Source organism: Aythya fuligula, chromosome 1 (assembly GCF_009819795.1).
Source record: "Aythya fuligula isolate bAytFul2 chromosome 1, bAytFul2.pri, whole genome shotgun sequence".
In the NCBI taxonomy this organism is placed as follows: Eukaryota; Metazoa; Chordata; class Aves; order Anseriformes; family Anatidae; genus Aythya; species Aythya fuligula.
The window spans coordinates 190,802,961-190,808,863 of NC_045559.1; the positions used below are offsets into that span (position 1 = coordinate 190,802,961).

At 49.0% G+C, this 5,903-nt stretch overlaps 1 pseudogene; it reads right to left on the reverse strand.

The window, feature by feature from the left end:
- Positions 1-2,011: 2,011 nt before the first annotated feature.
- On the reverse strand, positions 2,012-3,242 carry LOC116501839 (annotated as a pseudogene).
- Positions 3,243-5,903: the final 2,661 nt, after the last annotated feature.

Genomic DNA, 5,903 nt, shown 5'->3' on the forward strand with positions numbered 1-5,903 from the left:
GCGAAAGAAGAGCACCTAACCCCGATCCAGGTAGCTGTTCGCACCACAATAGCTAACGTGATGGCATGTTTTAAATGTGGCCAGGCAGGCCACATCACGGCAAATTACCCTCAGTTGGGGGGTCTGCCAACAGCGCTCCCCCCACACCAAAACTGACCCAGAGTACCGTGTTGGGCCTGTGGAAAGAAAGGGCACTTCGTCAAGGAATGCAGATCTAAAACCCAGGGAAATGGGAGGGAGAGAGGCCAATTGGGCCGCGCACAGCCCTCTCCCACTTGGGACATGAGGCGGCCCAACTATGCCAACCTCGGATGGGGCGCGGTGCTCCTGAACCCAGTGCCCCCGAACCCACTGCCCCCTCAAGAGGCGACCAATTTTATGGCTCAAACGACGGTCCAGCCGAACCTGTCCTTATCTCAGGGACAGCAAGGACCACCCTCTGGGGGCGAGACCCCAGGGTGGCCCTGGCAGTAAAGTGTGATAACCCGCCAGTGGTGTGGGGGATCTGTTCCCTTTATGATACCTTAAATGACACCACCGTTAGTGTCCCCTTTTTGATTGATACTGGAGCAGACATTCCAGTTATCCCTGAGACGAACTGGCCTCCGACTTGGAAATTGGAAGACGCCCCCATGGTGGGTGGAGCTGGGGGATTAACCCAAGCTCGGAAGAGCACTCAATTGGTTGCAATCACACTCCATACTGAAAAGGGACCGGAGAAAACCATTACTCTCTTCCCATATGTCATGTCAGGAGTCCCTCCCCTGTTGGGAAGGAACACTTTAGCCCTATTAAAAGCCAGGGTGAGAAATTCACCGTAAGGGCCACTGCCGCATACCCACTTCCACTGATTAGACTGACATGGAAATCGTCCGACCCAGTGTGGGTCGAGCAGTGGCCCCTGTCGAAGCCTCGAATGGATGCTCTTCTCGAGCTAGTCGACCGCGAACTACAACGAGGTCATACAGAGCCTTCTACTAGCCCATGGAACACTCCAGTTTTTGTAATACCCAAGCAAACCAGTGAAGGGTTTCACCTCCTCCATGACCTGTGTGAAGTAATCAAGATAATTCAACCAATGGGTCCTGTCCAAACGTTGTTGCCTATGAACTCTATGATACCGGAAGGGCAACCTTGTGCCATCCTTGATATTAAGGACTGTTTTTTCTCGATACCTCTACATGAAGAAGACAAGGAGCGGTTTGCTTTCTCTGTCATGTTTCCAAACAGCCAATGCCCCAACTTACGCTTCCAGTGGAAAGTGCTGCCTCAACGAATGATCAACTCACCTACTATCTGCCAGATCATGGTAGATCGGGTGCTGGCGCCAGTTCGGCGCAGTGACTCGACCGCGACTATCATCCAATACATGGACGATATCCTGATCGCTGCGCCATCAGGAAGTCAAGTGGACCAGCTAGTGTCAACAGTCTCAGAAACTCTAAAAACAAACAGGTTTGAAGTCGCGAGCACAAAAATTAAAAAAAGGCCATGTGTAAGTTTTTTGGGAGTGGGGATCACAAGTTCTTACGTAACCCCTCCCCCCCAGATAAAAATCCGTCGGGACATCAAAACGCTCCATGATATGCAACTGTTGCAGGAAGTACAGCCGAAAGCACGACAGACACCAGTAGAGTTTTTTTTTGCAATTGGCAATTGCCAATGCCACTCTAGCTGCAACACCAAACAATTCAACATTATCACTGCAATCCGGTACAAGCAATGCCCATTTATGTCCAGCAATCTCACGCAACTGTGACAAGCTAGGACCAAATATAATGAGTTTATCTAAGTAACATGGACATCCAATAGCATTTGCAGGGATGCCTTGCCAGGCCCTATCCCCACAAATCAGAAAAACATCAGGAGGTAAGGCCAAAGCTGTACAATTGTTCCAAACACTATAGTTGTTACCTCTTGTCTCCGTGCCATAAACCCCTAAACCCTGCTCAGCAGTGTCAGTGTAATCACAGGTGTTATTTGTATTTCTGTACCCGTATGGCCCTTTCCATGTTCCTGTAGCAGGATCCATCTAATAGCCACGGCTACATTCACATTTGTAGCCACCTTTCAGGTTGATACAGATTTGACTACAGACACCAGGGTTTTGGCATTCATCAGTATCTCCACAGGTTCTCTTGTCTACAAGCTCAAACCCAGCTGGACAGTCACATCCATAGCCAGTAATGAAATCTCTGCAGATGTGGGAGCATCCACCGTTGTTCATCAAACACATTTATGTTGCATTCCTTCAGGGGCTCATCACTCCAGTCCTTGCAGTCTCTCTGCTGGTTACACACGCTATTGATATCTATGCATTCTCCACTACTGCACTTGAATTTGCCAGGTCCAGAGCACTGAATAATATTGTTACAGTTTGCTTCATCAGTGCCATCCAGAGAGTCTCTCACACCATTGCACTGCCTACTCCCATGGACACAGTTCCCATCTTCACATCTGAACTGGTCTGGCCTGCAGGTCTGAGAAGGGCAGTTAATTTCATCACTTCCATCCTTGCAATCAGGATCTCTGTCACATCGCCACTTCTTGTAGATACATTCACCTGAGCCGCACTGCACCTCACTCACAGAACACTTCACCGGAGGTGCAGGCTGGCGGCCACACTGCTCCAAAGATTCATCCGAGTGGTCGGAGCAGTCACCTTGACCATTGCAGACAAAGCTTTTGGAAATACATTGCCCACTACTGCATGTGAATTCTGCTGCACTACAAGTCACAATGCCACAATTCTCTTCATCTTCTCCACTGTCACAGTCTTTTTCACCATCACATTTCCACGACACTGGGATACACTGGGTTGACTGAGGACCACAGCTGATTTCATTTACCCGGCATGTTCTCATATGACACAGCTCAGCACTCTCGTCAGACCCATTTTCACAGTCCGGATCCCCATCACACTGCCATCTGTTTGGCACACACTGACCACTGTTGCACACAAAGTCAGATTCAGCACACGTCTTCTTCACACAAGCACTCTCATCACTGCCATCTGAGCAGTCTTCATCACCATCACATTTCCGGAGTAAAGGAATACAGCGTCCATTACTACACAGGAACTGGGATTCTTCACATTTTGCTCTAGCACCATCGGCAGCAGTGCACAGGCAGGCGAGGGCAAGCAGCAGGCAGAGCACCCCGTAGTGCGGCAGCGCCTGCCACCGCCCCGCACCGTCACCTGTGTCACTTATACTAATCCTATTACCCATGCTGTTAGTGTCAGTGGCATCCTCCTGGTACCGTTTCTGTCTTTGTCGCCCCTTACTCTCCCCCTATTCTTTTTGCCACTGACCGTTCACCACAAATGGATGAGACACATGACTGCTAGTTAGGAAAGAGTGTGGAGGAATGGTTAAGTGAAGTAGAACATGTGGATGTTGGGCAGTTAGGAGGCAATGGGCTAGCGAAGTACCGTACTCAACTCACATGAGTCTGGGCACGTACGCAGCTGGCTGAGAGCCAGTCAGGCTCAAGAACACGATGCCCTTGAGCCATTGGGAAAGTCCCTAAGGCGGGACGGTAGCTAAAAGAAGGAGGAACTAACTGAAAAGACCGGGAAGTGTTAGCCAATCCTGAGCTTAGTTTTTGCAATATGTATGAGTTGATTATGTTCGAACTAGATAAAAGGCGACTGAGCTATCCATTAAAGTTGAAGTTCACTGTTCACTCATATTGAGCGTCTGTGTCTTCCTTCTGTCGACAACAATTGGCGCCCAAACAGGGACCGATCTGAACGGGATTTGGACACTGCTGGCAGTGATCCTGGGCCACAGTTGGACGGAATGAGGGAGGAACCGGTCCTGCAACGCAGCCCAGGAGGTGGAAGGGACAAGAATCTCCACACCCACATCGGGAAGGTGAAAGGGACGTGGAGTCCCCGCACCTGGGAGAGGATCCTGCCGGTCACGCGTTGCCGAGGTCTGAAAGGTGAAAGGGACGAAAACTTGGAGCCCCCGCACCCGCAGCTCGGAAGGTGGAAGGGAGTTCCCGCACCCGGGATGAGCCTATAAAGGGTCCCGCTGGAGAAGTGCCGCCGAGGTCTTTGCAAAGGCTGCAACCGACGTATATAAAGGTATGGAGAGACAAGCGGCGTATGATTTGCTCAAATGCTTTTTAGAAAAGCGGAGCATTTTAGATATAGATTGTAAAAAAGATTTGCCAGGGTTATTAGCATATGGGGTAGCTAAGGGTTGTTTTACAAATCCTGATACAGTATTTGAGCAAGCAGAGTGGCGTAAATTTGGAGATAAATTGTTTGATGATGTTATTAATGAAAATAAGGCTGCTAAAAAATTGATGAAGCCATGGAGAGCAGTGACTAATGCATTAGCCATACATAAAACTGAACAAAGAGTTGCCGCTGCTGCAACAGAGCGGTTAGGACCACCTGGAAGGGTTAATAATGTTAATCCACAACAAATAAATATGGAAGGAACAGATTGCCCATTGCCACCTTCCGTTAGAACTTTTACTATTACACAGGGGGTCTCGGGAAATTCGGAGGTGCCTGTGACAATGTCCTCTGTAGCAGAGGAGGAGCTTCCACTACCAGCAGCTCTAACCGCTCCAATAGAAAGTGAGGAAGGAGCAAGTGGAAGGACCAGTGCTAACCCATTTCTATCAAATACAAATCCCTTCACAACGGGGGCGCAGGGAAGAGAAGGTCTATGGAGGCAAATAGCAAATGAGGCACTGCGTGAAGGGAATTATGAAACGGCAACACAGTTAACACAAGCTTTTCCGGTAGTATAATCGCCACCAGATGCACAGGGGAATGTGACCGTTAATATGACAAATTTAGACTAGAAACTATTAACTCAATTACGATCTACCGTAAATGATTCTGGTTTAAAGGGGGAACCTACTCGGCAAATGTTAGATTATATTTGGGGAACTAATATATTGCTCCCCGGGGACACACGTAGTATAATGAAGCTGATCCTAACACAACATCAACAGCTTCTTTTTAATGCGCATTGGCAAAGTGTTTGTCAAGAGGCAGTAGCTGCGATAAGGGTACCTGGAGATCCGTTGCATGGTGTCACGTTGGAGGAATTGATGGGACTTGGACCATATTATAGATTAGAGGCACAAGCGTTGCTGGGTCCAGACAAAGCTAAAAAATCAATGAGATTGGCTCGGAGAGCCTTGGACCAAATTAGAGAGCCAGGGGGGATACCATCCTATATGGGCATCAAGCAAGGAAGGGAGGAACCATTTGGGTTGTTTATTGATCAAGTAGCAAACGCAATACAAGCGGCTGGAGTACCTGATTATCTAAAGGGCACTATTCTAAAGCAGTGTGCAATTCAAAACTGCAACCCTTCAACTCGTAGTATATTAGCTACGTTACCGGGAACTTGGACAATTGAGGAGGGTTTAGAAAGGATGGCTCAGGTACCCGTGGGTCCGCAGGCTATGTTGGTAGAAGCAATAAAACAACTAGGGAATAGAATGAAAGAACAGGCACAGGTATTAAGAGAGACTGCACAGCAATCGCAGAATCAAGTACGCAGAATCAAGTACTCGCTGCCCTTGCTCCTTTGCAAACGCCCGGAGGCCGTCCTACTGGCCGAGGGTCTTCACCGCGACCGCGTTGTTTTCGCTGTGGGATCACAGGACATATGAGACAAGAGTGCAAAACGAAATCAGTGTGGTATCAGAACTGCCAATCCAATACGCATAACACAGCAACCTGTCGACATGGTGCGTCAGGAAACGGCTGGAGGAGCGGGAAGGACCGCCCCGCGACGACACAAAAAGCGGCATTTACGACAGCGGCCGGAACGGCACTGTCACCAATGTCTGCAAAGAATCCCTTTACCTCCGACCAGCCACCAGAGGGAGCCTCGGCTTGGACTTGGCAACAGCAGTAGATGTAA